Below are 18,771 nucleotides of genomic sequence, written 5' to 3'. Positions count from 1 at the left end.
CCTTTTCCATTCCTCAAGTTAGTAATTACAGTTAACGTTCAGCTAATGTAGTTTTTCTATTTGTTTGGTGATTTAGAAAACATCCATCGTGATACTTACAAAAGTAAATTTTAGCCAGTGAGGTTAGTAGCCTAATTCAGTTAAACTAAATAAAAAGTTAGAATTTATGCATGGGGTGCTCTAAAAATAATGTCAGAGATCACTCATTATTTGCATTGCTGTTGGTGAACTGTCAATGTTTAAGGTCTTTGGAATATCTTCAGATTCTTGACTATTGGTAAAGGCATCATTCCGCTAATATAAAAAAAAAACACAATTTAGCAATTTTGGTGTTTCTGTTAAAAAAGAAATGCAATGGGGGCGTGCTGTGGTGGCGCAGGGGGTTGGCACACCCCACGTTTGGAGGCCTTAGTCCTCGACGCGGACGTCGCGGGTTCGACTCCTGGTCCCGACGACCTTTACCGCATGTCTTCCCCCCTCTCCTCACCCTCCTTCCTGTCTGCCTGCTGTCGAAAAAATACGAGCCACTAGCGCCGCAAAAACTCTTCGGAGAAAAAAAGAAACGCAATTAAAATCACACAAGATTACTCATTAAAAACGATAAGTCATTGGAAAGCATGTCGCTCCGTCATCCTCTAAACCACATGTGTCAAACTCCAGTCCTCGAGGGCCGCTGTCCTGCAACTTTTAGATGTGCCTCTGCTGCACCACACCTGAATAGAATAATTAGGTCATTAGCAAGGCTGTGGAGAACTGATCTACACAAGGAGGAGGTAATTAAGCCATTTCTTTCCAGCATTTCGTACCTGTGGCACATCTAAAAACTGCAGGACAGCGGCCCTCGAGGACTGGAGTTTGACACCCCTGCTCTAAACTCTTCCTGTCGTGTTCTTCATCGTTTTCGGCAGCAGTAACGGATGTTGGTCATGTGATTAGTGTGATGCGGAAAAAGTTTTTTCCGTCACAGTTTTGCGAAATGCATGTATTTTAATACAGCTGAAAAACAACCTCATTTTACCTCAAAAGCGTATCAAAATGTCCAAAATTTGTGCGTTTTCATTAAGCAAATTTCTGTTCATAATTTCACTTTGCACAATTCTATGCTCAGTAGAAATGCATCTGCAGAGAACATGTAGGAAGTTCCATGCAGTGGGGAATAGATACTAAAATTACTGTCATCATCTCTACATGATGTCTAAATGCATTCTCAACGCTACTTTACAGCACTGCTTGCTGTGTTTGATAAAAACCAGATAACCCCGTTTCGGATCAAAGGTCACCGAATTCTTCAGGTGGCGAAGCAAACTGATCGTGAAGCAGTCGTCGACTGCAGGCCGTTTCTTGTTATTCTGTGAGCAACCCTGATCCGATCTGGACTCCACACATCGGCGGTGTGTGTGTGTGTGCGTGTGTGTGTGTATCAGCAGGGCAGAGCAAACGGAGCCGGTAGCCTTGCTGAGATGTTGGACGCGTGCATCCTGTCACCTCCGGCTCTTCACTCAGCAGCTCGCTGTGTCCGTTCTTTAATGCTTCGCATCACTTCCTGTTTCAACTGATCTGCTGTTTAAAAACATAATGACAGCTGCTTTTTTTTTTTTTTTATGTAGACGCGCTTAATGCGTAACTGTTTTTGACGAGGAGTTTTCATTTAGTGAAATCTGTGGTTTTCATCAGTAGTGCATTTATTTAATATTTGCAAATTACAGCATATCTGCAGTATTTTCTGTGTAAAAGGTGCTCGACTGTGCAGCCTCTGTTTGAGACTCATTGCGGCTCCCCTTCCCATCCAGCCCATGCTGCTGCTCTGATTGGCCGGCTTCCAGAGGCTTCTCCTGAGCAAACTTCTGCCCTTGGATGTATTGATAACTGGAAACCAGACTCAAACATGCTGCCCAGTCATTAAATGAAAATTGCTGGCTTGGCACAGGAGTCAGACTTTTTTTTTTTTTTTTTTTAGTTTTTCTGTCTGAAACCACAGGTTACCGCATGGTGTTTTGATATATATATATATATATATATATATATATATATATATATATATATATATATACAGTACAGACCAAAAGTTTGGACACACCTTCTAATTCAATGGGTTTTCTTTATTTTCATGACTATTTATAAGGCAAGAAATCCCACTTATTAACCTGACAGGGCAGGTTGACCTATGAAGTGAAACCATTTCAGGTGACGACCTCTTGAAGCTCATCAAGAAAATGCAGAGTGTGTGCAAAGCAGTAATCACAGCAAAAGGTTGCTACTTTGAAGAAACTAGAATATAAGGGGTATTTTCAGTTGTTTTACACTTTTTTGTTTAGTGCATATTTCCACATGTGTTATTCATAGTTTTGATGCCTTCAGTGTGAATCTACAATGTCAATAGTCATGAAAATAAAGGAAACTCATTGAATTAAAAGGTGTGTCCAAACTTTTGGTCTGTACTGTATATATATATATATATATTAGCTTTGAGTGGGACAAAATGCACACAAAGTCATACAAAGCAATTACTTCTATGGATATAATTTTACACATGAAAGTAGGGAAATGTTATAAAGGATATTTTGAAGATTTATTTATTAATTTTTTGAATTTGTGAGCCTATTAACGGTTGCTTTACTGTATATTTTATAATGGTGGTCAATGTGAAAATGTTTTCTTGATCGTAGGAGAAAACTTTCCTCATTTCTATAAATTTTTTGACCTACATACAAATGTTGTGCTATTTCAACTATTTTAATATCGAGCCTTTAACACGTTTTAATTATTCCTGTATTTTTAAGAAATACTTGTTTACTTTTAATGACTTCAGTATAAAAAATGAGAACTGTTTTATGGAAAACGTTAATTTAAATTCACTATAGCTCTAGATTAAACCTGACTTTAACTTCTAAAAACCACGTGCACCATTGTATTAATTTTTCCTTTAACCAATTCACTTTTTAAACATTTTTATCATTTAACAAATTTCTGCAGGACTTCACAGTGGTTGTTGGTTGCACTGTTGCCTTGCAGCTAAAAAAGATTCTGGGTTTGAATCCAGGTCACAGTTTCCTTTTTGCATGGCGTTTCCATGTGAACCGTTTGTATGCGAGAAAACACGCTGGAAAATCAACAGGGGATGAAGGATTTCTGCAGCAGTTTTGCTTTTCTAAGTATTGCTCACACTTTAAGTGTGTATTGTTCACCTCATCTTCAGTTTGAAAGCACTGGAAAGGCTTTTGAACATCTGACAGACCAGTTGTAGCTGTTAGTTCTGCTTAGATTTAATCTTCTTCATCAAGATTTGAGCAAAACTTTCACTGACTTTCGCTTTTATATTTAATCCTTGGAACGATTTCAGCTTCGCTTAAGCTTTTTGATCATATGTCAGCTCATCCGTTCATATTATATTGTTTACATTGCATTTTTGTAGAAAGTAAAAAAAAATTTTGGTTCAGTATAAAATTGATGATTTTCCGTATTTTGCTGTAGGAATGAGGCGAGTAGCGTGCAGTCATGATAAAAGAAAACAGGAAAGTAAATCTTTGTTTTTAATTCCAGGGTTGGAAGATGATCTGGTCTCTATTTGGCTTGGCTTAATCTAACCTCAAGTGCACAGAAACACACGACGGGTTCCATTCTGTAGCTGCTTAATATATAAGAAAAAACCTGAACAAAAGCAGTTGAACCTCCTAATCCCACAGTCTGTTCCATGACACGACAGAGGATCTCGTAATATTCAGATGCTGTTATCACACTCCCAGCATGCCTCAGTGTACCTGGAAGGATTTAGAGAAGCAGCGCGAACCGTCTCCCTCACACCGTATGCAGAGTGAGTGAGCCACTGAATAAATGCTTTTACAGTGTCCACCGGGGCAATGATACATCGGTCATCCGTCATGGTGTTTGGGTATTATTATTTTTTTATCCGCTATCTCCCTTTCTTCACCTCCAACTGACCGCCATCTCCTCTCCTTCTCCTTTCCTTTCCCCACTTTCCTCTTTTCAAACCTTATGTTATCTCCATGCCTTATTTCTCCCCTCCATCTCCTCTTGCCCAGCACGCCGTGTCATAAAATAGATTGTAATTACTGTGTTGCTGTGAGAAGAATGGATTAATTAAAATATAATGATGCCGATCACAGCAGCGAGCGTCTGCTGAAATCTGTCCATTTAGGGGGCCGTGGCAGAGGACTTGTAATGCCCTGATCATGCTTTAGCGGCCATTTAAATGATAATTATAAGGAATTGTTTATTGCATGGGTGAGAATGGGTTGACTGCAGTGCAATCAGCGCCGGGTCACTTAGTGTGATTGTTGCTATACATTAGAAAAGATGTCTAATGCGAAGTGACTGCAGTTCAGAAAAATCAAAGATAAGCAATTTGATTTTATTGGATTTAAGATGTAAATATAAAAAAAAAATAATAAGGTATAAGCAGAATGGAAACCTTTCCACAATTTATGCACAAATGGCGCTCTGTCTAATATTTGACTCTTCTGTACGGCAGTCAATTTAATCAGACTGAGTTAAAAACTAAAAAGCTGGAAATCCATCTGGAGTTCAGAAGTTAACTTATCTTATGAAGAAGTAGTCCAAGTACTGTAGTTTTTCATTCCTGTCCAATTCTTGTGCTCCTGGTCCCAGAGAAAAGCTCCCTGTTGTGTTTTAACAAGTAGCATAAAGGCTTCACGAATCTCAAATTGTGCTTAAAATAATCTCTGTTTGGTGTAGAGTTATCCACATCAGGTGTGACCCATTTAATTATTTTAGCTTCTCAGATATAAACAGCGAAATACTTATTCAAGACTTGTGAAATAGCCAACTTTGGATGGGCTAGCGACCAACGGTTAGCTAATCACAGTAGTAGCCATTGCTGCTAACCGTGCTTGAATGTGGTTTGTTCATTTCTTTTGTTTGTCTATCCTCCGAGACAACTTTGTCAAACCCTTTTAACACAACTCAATACTTCAACCCCTGTTGCTAACTGATCTACTAAAAGTCACAAAAGGTGCTAAGTGATGCTAAATGTCATCATCTAGTTTGCATGATTGGCGATCTGAAGCCATTGCAATGTACAGATGAAAAATGTGAAATCCACAAATGAGTAAAGTTGGAGTGGGCGATATGGACTTAGGTTTATCGCAGTATTTTGTGGTGTTATTGTGATAACTATTTGTTGCTATTTTTAAGTAAGTCTGTGACTGCATGACACAGCACTCAAGGCCCCACAAAAACAAATATTGCTTTTGAAAAACATTCTCCTTTTGTAATACACTTCTTTAGGACACCGCTCACATAAACACGTGTGTTTTGTATCCCCTAAATTGCAGAATTTAATCATATTTTTAAATCTATTGACATTTATTGATGTTGCCATTGAACAAACAGTGGAGAAAATAGTACAAATAATCTCAACAATGCAGTTTTTTTTTATACATTAACTGGAATTTATTGTGACCAGAGTTAATCAAAATTCTTACCGTGGTAAGAAATGTATGAGAATAAAAGACGAACGATACAATAAAGGCAGACCCCTACAAGCCTTTCACATGTTCTGAAGATATAAAAGAACAATTTATATGTTTAGAATTATACAGAAACTTCAAGGTTACAGTAATCTAACCAATAAAGCCTGTCAATTATTAAATTATTAAGAATTTACATCCCACCCTTACGGAAAAGGGACAAGCTGGTTTTGGCTGTGTGCAGTTTGTAAGCAGCCCGGAGGTGGTGGGAGTGGCTCTGATTGCACCTGGGAGGGACCACTGTGTGAGGACCTGGCTGCTAGTGAGAGACGATAACAGCAGGTCGTACTTTGGACAAGACAACTGGGGCAATTTAAAATCATCAGATCTCGGCACTCTCCTCGTTGCATCTACGTATTAATCTCTCAGCTCACTTTGGTTTACGGCCACTTGTTTTTTGCTGAAGGTGAGCAGCACAGTCACTGGATTCACTCAAAGTGCAGGAACTCCAGTGGGTGAGACGCGTCGTCGTTCAGAAGTCATTCATTCCCTCTTCCGATCAGAAAGTCACGGAGCCGCAGCGTCTGCGACCTTAAGCATTTCATTGCGAGCCTGTGCGGATTGGGGACAGATGGTTGCACTGGAAGCAGTGGCTGTATGGCTTTGCGAAAGCTTCAGGAAAAAAAAAAAAAAAAAGCAGCCTTCCTTAAAGATGATGTGTGAGTGTGTGTGTTTGCGGATTTGCCAGGCTTGCCGCATGGAAGGAATTGGTCGCCCGCATCCCGGCGTTCCCATCTGTCTGACCTCCATATAGACTGGGAGCTTTACAAAAAACTCAACAATGTCGTGGAGCGACTTCCCCACCCTCACCCCTCGAACCCTTCCACCCAACGCTACCGTCGCCATGTCGACAATAAACATGTCAGCCGCCACACGCCACAGCAATCTGCCATCAGATTTACTGTGCATGAAATATAGTGGCGCCTTTATTGGTCCAAAGAGTTGTCACTCACAATTTATAGGCCGTCGCCGGGGCCGACTGTGATGTCAGCCGGCTCCCAGGTCCCTTGGGAGAGTCGCAAAAATAAAAGATGGCGGGGGCGGAGGGGAAGAGGGAGGGATGAGGGGTGAAGTCGGGTGAGAGGCTGAGATACAGGCGGGAAGAAACGTTGGAGAGAGAACAGGACTGAGAGGAAAGGTGATGGAGCAGGGTGAAAGAAAGGGGGGAAAAATCACACACATTCATCCTGTTCCTTTCTGTTGTGAGTTTATCAACTTGAGGGAGTGAAAGTGCTAGTTTTTTTTTTTTAAGCCCCCACCCCCACCCACCCACCCTCCCACCACGCAGAAAGTCGCTCAGTGTTTGTTGAACACACCTATTGATCACACGTTCAGCACAGGAAAAGAAATTAATCTGTGATTCATATCTCTACTCCAAGCTCCTCCAACTCAGGAGTAAAATTTAAAAAAAGAAGAAGAAAAGAAAAAGCAGAGTCTGGTTGGTGTTGGGGGCTTGGAGAAGAAGCAGAACCACCAAAACAAGCTTAATTTTATTTAATCTCTTTTGATAGCACAGGTGAAGCTACAGTGATTATCCTGTGGGAGATTTGGATAGAAAATAACATTGGAGGAGCACCGGATCAAAGAGACGCTGGCCTCGGCGAGAAAACAAAGTGAAAATCAAGCAGAATGCATGATGTTGAAATGGTATTTTATTTGGGGGGGTGCGGGGTATGAGGGGGTGCTGTGGCATTAAAAAATGAGATAAGATTCAATCCATCTTTTGAAAAATGATACTAAGCTCACAAAGGACTATTAGAATGTTTACATTTGCTGCATTTTGTTCCATATCAAAATAATTAATTGCCTCCATTTTCAAATTAAAAGTACATTACAACACAATTAAGGATGCAAATGAGTCTGGGGGCTGTCGCGAGCAGCCAGGAAAAGTGAAGGAGTGACTTGATGTATGAGAGTTTCTGCGATTTTTGTGTGTGTGTGTTGCTCTGGATCTGTCTGTCTGTGTGTTCAAATATATATATTTATATATATGTATTAAAAAAAATCCTCTTGCTGCAATTATTGAAGAGGACGATTCAGTGTTGAAGTCAACAGCACAGAGGAACATAAATCAGAGCTGTGCTGTAATAAACAACACAGTAATTAGGTCACTCTTCTCTCAGTAACTGATGAACCAGATCAACAGATACTGTTATTCTTTTTGTTTGCGAGGCCCGCGGCGCGCATTATTAACTCTTCCAACTTTAACAAAACACTCACTTTCATGCTCGTATTTCTCCATCAGCGTCCGCCCGACCCCCACCGAGTGCGCTCCGTGAATGACATCCACATCGGGCCGGAAACCAGGAACAGTAAAACATCATTTTGCCATAACCTTCCCTCTTCGGAGGGATAACAGATATAAAAGTATATAGCCTGTGGTTTACTGCGACTCCCCGCTTCCCTCCCCGCCGCACCCCTTCCCCTCACGCAGCCGGGTAGCGGCGCACTGGGCTGATGGATGCTGGGCATCGGCCGTCTTTTAATTGCTCGTAAATTTTTGATCTAGGGAAAAACGTCGCGTTCTCCTTGTCCCCCCGGCGACACGGGTGACGGAGCACTCCGGGAATAAAAGAGCTGCCATGAGCAGAGGAGAGGAGAAAGAAAAATAGACATCAACATACTGACTCTCTTTGACAAAAAGAAAAGAAAAACACAGACAGCTGCACTAAAACCAAGTCATACAGTACAGTTGCAGTTTGAAGAAGAATTTTCCCCGAACAGATTTCTTTCGGGTATGACTGTTTGTTTTTTCTCTTCAAGGAGAACTGAAATCAAATCTCAGAGCACTGATATTCCCTGCATATAATGTTAGGGACCCATTTATTTGATCTAAAACTTAAATAACTTGTTTTTAGCATCTTTAGCATCTGTCAATAAATGCCAGAGGGAAACAGTTTTGCAGGGCGAAGTTCTGGTGACTTCCTGAACAGCGGAGTTCCAGGACTTTTTAAAGAGACAGAGGCCCAGGTTCAAGGCATTCGATTAGGAAGTAAGATTTATTTTAAGTCATATTTCACATATGTAGCACTTTTATGACAACTGAAGGTAACATAGTTTCTTGAGTGTGCTACAAGATGATACTATGGTACAGCCTTTCAGTTCTCCTTTAATCTTACGTCATCAAACAAAGACAAAGTAATAACAAAATCCAGTTTTCAGATTAGGAGTTAATTTCCTGAGAGGTACAAACTAACCAAACCGACCTGCATCCATGATAAAAAGTAATCTTGCCCTCTTGCTAAATCATAAAAGGATTGCAAATAACTATATATTTTGGTAAGGTACTTGAAGAATGAAGAAATCACTTCAAGATAACCTTTCTGACAACATGAAGTAGGCTAAAAGATCTCAATAACAACACAGGCGTGTTTGTCTAGAAAAAACAACTCAAGATTTCTGAAAAAAAAGAAACATAGAGAAAGTATCTACGTTAAATAAAGTTAAGGTTTTGGAGTGGCCTAATCAAAGTATGGCCATAAGCTTGAGAACATTTGTGAAGAATAATGATAGGAAACACTGAAGTGAGTGGTGACATTGTGATGAGATGTGGACAGGTCGAAGGGCTGTGCAACTTATTTCCTCCGAAACTTCGGCAAATGGCAGTCACTGTGACATAAAGTTGCTTAAAGCAGTCATCCTCCTCAAAGAGGATCGCTTTTCTTTTTTGTTTTGTTTTGTAGAGATGCATCTTACAAATTGTCTTTGCCGCACACTTTCCGCCGCTGCAGCGATCAGACGCGGGTCTAAAATGGAACGCTAATGGGGTGAAGATCAGAGGTGCATTAGCCCGCATTTGCATAAACCTCTATTTCTCTCCTTTTTGCCGCGTAATGTGCCTTTAAATGTCTTTACAGTGCGGACTGTAATAGAGATGAGATTAAAAAAAAAACGGGGTTTCAGATCTATCCGGTGACTGTTGCCAACCCGAGCAGCTGCTCATCTGATCAATTTCTTACTGCGCTGGTCTTCCTCCTGGGATGAAAGAACGTAGAGATAAACACAGGTTTATCCCTCCATTTGCTTGCTGATTGTTGAAAGGTGCAACGTCCTGCCGAGCATTTTGATTATTTCCTCTTTCTGTGCCAGACTCGGCCTTGTATCAGATCTCTATCAGTATTCCCTGTTTTTTTTTTTGGATTTTTTTAGCGTCTTGTTCTTCTCTCTCCTCCAGCCGACCCCCTGCTGAGTTGTGTTGTTTTAGCCTCATTTGGTGGATCTAAGCTCACCGGGTTTGGCCTCTTGTGATCTTTTTTTTTTTGTTTTGTTTTTTCTCCCCCAGCATCGATCGTGTTGACTCTCTTCCCCTCAGTGGGTGGAAATCAGGACACATGCTGACCATCCATAGGTCACTGGCTGGGATAGAGGTCAGGAGAAGGTCGGGGCTCTTTTCACCTGCGTGTGAATGTGGATGGGTCCGCTGAGGCACCGACTGAAATAGTTTTCTGCTTCACTTTGTGGAATCAAGCCAGCATTTTTACTCCGGAGTTTTGTGGTCATTCCTGGAGTCTGAATACCTTCTACCTAAAGCAACTAATAGTTTTCCAGAGCAGTTGAGGAAAAACGTCCTTGCTAGCTATCAGGTCGATAGCTGCGTTTTCTCGTTACAAATGTACGCAAAACTTAGTCGATATTTTGCTAATGTCGAAAAAAATGCTGTTTCACAATTCTGTTAAGAAACACAATTAAAATCACACCCGAATAAGCTTGTCGTGGAAGAACATCCTCCAACTACTTCCTGCCGTCTTCCTCTTTGTGGTTTGCGCCAGTAGTAACATCCGGTTGTTCATCACGTGACTCGCATGATGCAAAAAGAAAAAAAAAAGTGTTTCCATTGCATTTTTATGTGAAATAAATCAATTTCAGTAAAACCACCTCATCCAGACCTTTTCATCAAAAAATGAGAGTTTAATCGAAATCGCTGTGTTTCCATTAAGTGAATTTATGTTCTAAATGTCAAATTGCACAATTATATGGTCAATGGAAACGCAGCTTCTGTCTAATTAGTTTTTTAACAGGGCCATGCCTCAATCAGACCTCTAGTTACCAGCAGTCTGCTGACCTCGTCCTCTGTTCAGCACCTTCTTCGCCCCTCCTTCCCTTTGTCGCTCACATCTTTACTCCTACTTCCTTCCTTCAGCTTTCACCTCTACTTCTTTTACCCTTTGTCTTTCCCAAGAACTCTTGTCTCTAAATCTGTCATCCCTCATCCATAACTTCTTCTCATCCATCATCTCTGCATCCTTCATCCCATCCATAATTTCTTCATCCCTCAGGCCGAAATCCTACATTTCTTCTTTAACTTTCATCTCTACCCTCGTCGTCCCTTATCTCAACTTCCCCGACCTTACCTCCCTAACTGCTTCTTCCCAAACTCTCTCACCCTTCATCCATTACTCCTCCATCCCTCATTCTTTATCCGTACATTTTCCATCCCTTGTTCCTGCCTCCATATCTCGCTTCCTCTCTTTCATCCCTCATCCCAAATGCCGTTCATCTCAAAATTGTTTATACTACTGGGAAAAAGAAAGAATTTAATGTATTTTTCTTTCAGCCAAAAAGTTTGTACACCTTTTAAAAACATTTAAATTTTAAATAGCTTGTCAAAGATCATTCATAACCTTCTCAATCAAACCTGTAATACCGGGAAAAAGTCTTTTTTCTGAAAGACTTTATTTATGTTATACTAGTTGAGCGGATCACTAATTCAAACTGGTCTAAAGCAACATTTCATCATTTAGTCTTTGCTTTAAAAAAATGGCACAACCCAACTTTACAATAACACACAGTGTGACGTTGCCTCTTCTCCTTCTGCTGAATAACTGCTCACAGCAGATTGATACTATTACTGCCAATCAGAAGAAACATGTAAAACGTAAATAAACCTAATAAATCTACCAGAGAAATGGATAAATTTAGTCTCAACCAACCTAAGTAAGGATGTAACTTATTGTTACATCCTTACTTCCTTCTACCATATGCACTTCATTCTTCAAACCCGATTCCTTCATCACTCATCCTCTTCATCGATCTCATCCATTTGAATCATTAGTTTTTCTTTGAGGGTTTCCTCGTCTTTCAGCCGGTCTACCTCGATGTTCCAGTCAAAGTTTCCGGATCCTCTTCTCCTAAAACATCTCTATTAGTCCTCATTAAAACTGGCGTCGTTGTTGAATAAGGAGGCACATCCAGATAGTGCGATATCACTATCACGTTGTCGGACGGGTTAACTAACCCAACTTCCTGTCTGAAGGCTGGCCGACTTGCAGACCCACTGCTCTTCCCCAGTGGCCACAAAGGAAGGGAGATGGGTGAGCCTGATCAACCCCAGCACTGTCAACCCAATTACTCATTCTCTTAAAGGGCTATTAAAACATAATTGCCCGGCGATTTACATCCAAGTTAACGTGGCCCCGAGATAATTTATTATTTTCCATAAGCCCTTTCTTTTGTGTGCAGACTGAAAGAGTGTGTGGGGGAGAAAGGAGAGGGAGACTGTAATTTCCTGAGTCATGAAGAAAAGCATGTTGGCAGCCCAGTGTAATTGTTTAAACCCCACTCTCAGACACCTTCCAGTAACCCCCTTTTAATCCTCGTTATCGCTCTCATTAGCCCGGGGTCAAGGGTCAGTCGGCTCCCTCTAGAAAGACAAACACAGAGCTGGGGAGAGGAGGGCACGGATGGTGGGCTTGATGAGAGGCTGGAGCGATGGGGTTGTGATGGAGATTTTCATTTCAGCTCTGGGAATCATTTAGCTGCTGCACATTTTATTATTGCAAACTATGTGGGGGTTTGCTGTAGGGGGCGGTATTATGTAAAATTGACTTTTCTTGAGCTTTTACATCCTGTCATAATGTTATTCACTCATCACAAACACACCAGGAGTGTTGCCTCGATTCTTTCATGCGTGTTTGAGAAATCCTTTGATCTCCCATGGCAACCATTCAGCTGTGCAAGACGCCTGGGTAGAAGCGAGTCACAAAGAGCCCTTCCACCGGCAAAATCCCCCACTCAGCTCCTTCAGACTAACCAGCAGCAATTAGCAAACACCTGGTGGAACTTCATTTCTGCTGAGATCTTTATGTGAGCTATGTCTCAGTGCAAAGCTGGTAAAAAACATTGTTAAAAGATAAATAGAGGAGCCATGTTGTGATGACTTCCTGAAGGTGGAGTTTCAGAAAGACCAGGAGATTTTAAAGAGAGAGACCCAATTTCAAGATGTTAAATTATGAAGTCAAATTTCTTTTAAGTTATGTTTGATATATATATGTGTATAAAGCACAGTTAAGTAACTATGTTACCTTCAGTTGTTATAAAAATGCTAAAGTTGCACTAGGTGCCTGGAAAATCCATAACACTGACCTTTAAAAACAAATATTTTCAAGACTGTAAAAGATTCTAAATGTCAAGAAAGAAAGCTGAGTGTTTCACTGGAAATTCAACACACTGATACACGTAAGAGTTGCATATTTTATTAATGTTAAGATATTTTATTAATATTAAGATGTTTGAACTAGAAACTGGACCGAAAGATGCTTGGTAAGGTTTTGTGTTTTTACAGTGCAGATTTAATGTTACATGCAGTTTGTTCAAACGTCGTACATATCTGACTGGTTGGTTTTTTAAAAATAATAATAACCGCTTGAGTTTGTCAGCAAGAAGCACTTCAGATGCATTTGGGAAACTACTTTGATCAAATGAATGTGTGAATAACACCTCATGTCCACTGTTAGGGAAGATGCAATGATGAAGACGTGCTTCACTTCATAAGGTGCTGGTCCAGAACTTCATGAAATCTCTGAAGTACTCGAAAATTTCACCTAAAACCTGATGGAATAGGATTTCAACAAATAGCATGATCAACACAGAAATGACTCACCTGACAGAATCCGCCTTATTCTGTGGTCATCTTTACTCTCAAGACCTAACTACTTCAGAACACATGAGGTGACCTGAAGAGAGGACCCAGTACTCTGGATGATTGAGAAGGGCTTTGTGCCATGTGTGCTCAATAATTCCTCTCTCATAGGTCACATAAAAGTAGATGCCCAACACTGTGCAGCTTCAAATGTTTGGGTGTCTGAAGTCAACAGGAACTTGCATACTAAATCTGACCAGTTTGTTGTGTGCACCTTGGTTGGAAATCATCTCATTTAGTGAGAACTACAGACTCATGGCACAAGACAACTACTGAACCCAATAATTATTGGAATTCCCTAAAATTCCCCAGAGAGGAGAATATAATCATGTCTTTCCCATTAAATGCACCATTATAGATGCATTCAGCCATAATGAAAATTAACACTAAGTTTTACTGAAGCAAGTGCATAGAAGCCACTATTCTAAAAGCCTTGCAGCCACGCAACCCTGTTTCTGAAATCAAATGGATTCCTTTAAAAATATGCTACAATAATAGAGCTTTAAGATTGGGTTATAATGATTTTTTTTTTTTTTTTTTTTTTTTTGCAAATCATTTCACAGACCCTGTTTAAGACATTGGGAATTGCTATCATTACAGAGAAATGGAGCTGGCTTCATTGAGAGCACGTTTCCATTTACTTAGCAACAGTGGCCTCTGTGGTCGTGAGTGGTAATTGCAGGATTCCTTTGTGATTGTGAGCAGTTTATCAATCAGCCTGGGAGCTGCCAACGCAACGCATAATTTCCTCACAGATATCGGACATTTTGTCACCAAGGCAACAGGCAATTAAATATCTGTGTGTTCATCTGCATGACAACTTGCTTTAGTTTGCAAGATTTTCATTACATTTCTATATTGTTGGAGTGGCTCAGCTAAAATGAATGCAAAGTATATTACAGGATGAATTATTTCCAGCTCATCTTTTCTTGATCACATGATCTCCAATTGAAGGCACTTCTTATTCATTCTGATGAAGGAAGTTTTGTTTCCGCGTTAACGTTTTCAAAGATATATTTATGGATCAAACCAACACCGGTTTATTTCCTGTTAATAATTAAGCTAAACAGCCAATTTTCTTACAAAAATTAGGGGCTATTGAACTTTTTAAACAACCAGATTCGCCATTCTGTAAACACCACAAAATAAGAGGCACTGTGACATTATTTTAGCCTTTTCTTCTTTGCAGAATAGTTTTTAACTCAAACATATTGGAGGACTTTTCAGAACATGAAGCCCAGACCGTCACACCACCACCACCACGTTTGACTGCCACCATGATGCTTTTTTTTTTTTTCTTTAATGCTGTTAGTTTTGCATCAGATGTAGCAGGATACACACCTTGCACCTGCCTACACTTTTTGTTTTTAACACTGACCTTAACTGAGGCAAGTGTGACCTGCAGTGCGTTGGTTGTTGTTGAGCCTTCCTGGATGATTCATCAGTGTGCTCTTGGAATAATTTTAAATGGGCCGTCACTTCCTTGAAAGGTTCATATTTTCTCTGCTGTGGTTCCTTGGAGTCCTGAAGCCTTAATAATGGCTTTGCTTTTTTCAGACTGATAGATATCAGTGAATTTTATGTAGTAAATAAAATAAAGCCTTTTATATTTACGCGTTGAGCTTGTGATTAATGTCAGGTATGATGACTGAGTTTGAAATAATCAAATATACAGATGATTTAAAGGGGAATTTATTAAAGCCTATGAATTTGGGACTTTAGACCATATAAAATCTGTAAAATAATACATGCAGGGAGTTAATAAAACTGATGCAGACTCAGAGTTTTGTCTAAAAATGTCCATAAACATTTATTTGAAGAAAGATGCCGCAAACAGAAAACATGCTTCAAATCCAGTTTAATTCAATTCAAAAACTCTTCACAATACATACATTAGAGGTAAATGAAATGTTATCGTGACGCATATCAAAGAGTCATTGTGGACGGTGATGCTGTGGGCAGGAAGGATCTAAGCCAGCAGTCAGTGTTGCAGCAAATCTGCTCGCAGTTTTAAATGTCAAAACAAAACAAAAACCTTTTTGTCATTTTTGCCATGGTTACATATCATAGCAAAAATCCAAAATCCAGCATCCAAGACCAGAGTGAATAATTTTCCAAACAATGCCACAGAACAAATTAGAGCTAGCATAACAGAGCTGCTCCAACATGTTGCTACCACGAGTTACACAATTCTACAGTGACTTCATAGAGAACATTTAGCCGCTTTAAAATAACTTTTTTAAGTTTAGTAGGTTTATGAGTAGCTCCGACTGGTCAAAGGATCCAAGCTCCCTTTGTTACCACTTCACTTGATACTTTAATCTATTTGACTTTCAAGAACTTTTAGAACCTAACTAATTATGTTACTGAAGTGGATACTTCATCCACCAATAATATTCAACAGCTTGGTTGAAGCTGGAGCTGAACTCCACTGAGGCATACAGAACACAGAGGTTTTCCTCACGCCCTGCTGTGTGTGTGTGAGGAAAATAAATATGATTTCTGTTTAAAACTTGACGATAAAGTTCAATGTCGACTGGTCATTATAGTTTCTGTGACTGAATCTGAGGAAAAGTCCCATCACCTCTAGCTAATGTACGAGGACATGTTAAACGCTGATGCATCACATCTGCACAAAATTCCAACTTAATCTTAAATTCCTTTAATTTGGCTAAAGATTTGTGTTTGCCTGCTTCAACTTTTCTCCTCTGTTCAATAAAAAGGTCTCAGTCTTTTCGGCGGTCTTTTTCACTTCCTCTGAACTTTCTGCCGGAATTAGAACCTTGTTTCCTCCCCCGTGTCCGTCTCTAACCGGAGCTAATAAGAATCAATCAAAGCCATTACAAACCCTGCTCACTAAATGCATTACCAGGCTCTCTGTCTTTCTCAGTTTATACCACACATCTCTCTCCTGCCTTACTGTGCATGCACAGCAGGGGGTGGGGAGCCTGTTGGGTGTAGGGGCCCAGGCATTTCCAGGGTCACATTAATGAACTGTTCCTCTGGCTGACATTTAATCACATGGTCTGAGGCCAGTACTGATTCATTTGCATATATTTTCCCTTGTAAGATACACTCAGACTGATATTCCTAATGATTCAAATCCTCGTCAGAGATAGAGAGGATTCTGTTTTTTGTCCTTTTATTAAATATTCTTCCCAGCCTCCAGAAGGTGAGGATTTTTTCCATGTGCTTCTGACTTTTGGCTAAATTAGTTCCACAAAAAATGACCTTAACAACAGTGTCAACTTCAGTCCTTGCCTAAAGGAAGGAAGTTGTGTGGTTTTCAATTTCTTTTCACAAATAAATTCTGTAAAGTGGTACAAGCATTTGTATGTTGCCACCTTTCTCTAATGCCATCCATCAATTCATTCATTGTCTTATGCATATGTAGACTTCCCTCCCCCCAGTCACTTGGGCTCCTCCGGGGGAATCCCAAGGTGTTCCCAGACCAGCTGAGATATACAGTATCTCCATCATTTCCTGGATTTTCCTCTGGGTCTCCTTCCAGTGGGACATGCCCAGAATACCTCGCCACAGTCCACATCAATGAGGCATTCTAACCAGACTGAGCCACTTGAACACGGAGAAGCAGCAGCTCTACTCTGAGTCCTTCCTGGATGACCCTTTCTCTAAAGGCTGAGCCCAGACAACCTTTGGAGGAAACTCATTTCGACCGCTTGTATCCACAATCTTGTTCTTTCAGTCACTGCCCAGAGCTCAAGACCAATGTTGACCGACTGATAAAGCAAGAGCTTCACCTTTTGACTCAACTCTTTCTTCATCGCAACAGACCAATACGGCGCTTCCATCACTGCAGAAGCAGCACCAATCCGCCCGTCGATCTCCCTCTCCATTTTTTACTTCTTTATAAACAAGACTCCAGGATTTCTAAACTCCTCCACTTGGGGCAAGAACTCTTCCCTGACCCAGAGAAGGCACACTACCCTTTTCTGGCTCAAGACCTTGGTCTTGGACTTGGAGGTGCTGATCCTCACATTTGGTGGAGAACTGCGCCAGTGAAACTGTACATAACGACCAGATGAAGCCATCAGGATAACATCATCTGAAAAAATCTGAGACGCAAGCCTAGGGCTACCAAAATGGATCCCCTCAAAATCTTGACTGCATCAAGAAATTCTGGCCATAAAAGTTGGGAACAGAATGTTTTGTACAATTCGCTCTGCCCTTTAACCCTCCCGCAGTTTTAAGAAACGGGATCAGCCAGACTCCACAAGGTTTTTACTCTGTGCGTTGTCCAGCAGGGTCGCATTGACCCCGCGTGCTGAAGGTCTGACGAGACAACCCCCACTGCCTCCCCACTGTCCAGCCGTGACATCCAAACCCTTGAGCTAAACTCAAAATCCATATCAACCAATTGCTTTTAGAACAGTGTTTAATTGTATGCAGTACTTTGTGATGGTTTATGTAAAACACAGATGAAATACATTTATGGGTTTAACATGACAAAATATGAATCCTTCGATGGTATCCAACTGACTTGACAACATTTTATACATATATAAATATCTGTAGAGTAGGTTTGATTGTGCGATCCTTATCCACTACCTTCAGACTTCTTGTATCACCACAGCTGAGGCTGGAGTGTTACTGCACTATCAAACGAATGTAACACCATTCCTGGTTCAAACTCAACAGAAAGTGATATGACAACATGATAAGAGAGATGAAGAAGGAGAATTGACCCATTCACAAGACAGCAGGAAGCCTGATGGTGCTACCGTGAGCTGATAGGAAGGTCGGCACACTTCTTTCAGATGACAGTGTGTGTGTGTGTACTTGTCTGACTATCTTATATAGGGCCATTTCTTGGCATATTCACTAACCTTCTGAAGACTGATGGGTCTTATGAAGACCAAAGCCTGGCCCTAATGCAGAGGACCCCCTTGTTCAGGGTTAAGGGTTAGGTTTAGATGTATGATGTAAATTAGGATTTGGTTAGGGAAAATATTTGGGTTACGCCAAAATACAGCAACTAAAATGAATGAAGGCCAGTACAAAGTCCTAATATGGGTAGAAATATAAACTTGTGAGGATGTGTCCTGTACCTATGAAGAAACATAATCAATGTTTTACATTTTGATTACAGTTTATTAAAATGTAAAAAAATACCCATTAAGTGTGGAGTTTGTTAAAGATTGCTGATGACACCGGCAGTGGTGTCTGGTTTCAGGTGTGTGTGTGATGGTGTGTATGAAATAGGTTTTCATTAGTGAATGAGACTCCAGTGTAGCAGACAGGAAGTCGCTGATCACTGAGGCTCAGCTCTGCCTCCCTCTCCAGATGGTCACAGGAAACTCTGTCTGCCTCTTCAGGTCTCTGCCG

At 40.6% G+C, this 18,771-nt stretch overlaps 1 protein-coding gene across 1 annotated transcript in view; it reads left to right on the top strand.

Annotated features, from left to right (window-relative positions):
- The window catches only part of LOC106699876 (furin-like protease kpc-1), a 205,410-nt gene that overhangs the window by 134,787 nt on the left and 51,852 nt on the right, over nucleotides 1-18,771 (top strand). The window lies entirely within an intron of this gene.

Source organism: Xiphophorus maculatus, chromosome 3 (assembly GCF_002775205.1).
Source record: "Xiphophorus maculatus strain JP 163 A chromosome 3, X_maculatus-5.0-male, whole genome shotgun sequence".
Classification (NCBI taxonomy): domain Eukaryota; kingdom Metazoa; phylum Chordata; class Actinopteri; order Cyprinodontiformes; family Poeciliidae; genus Xiphophorus; species Xiphophorus maculatus.
Note: the sequence above shows the minus strand (reverse complement) of the source record. Positions and strands in the feature narration are given on the sequence as shown.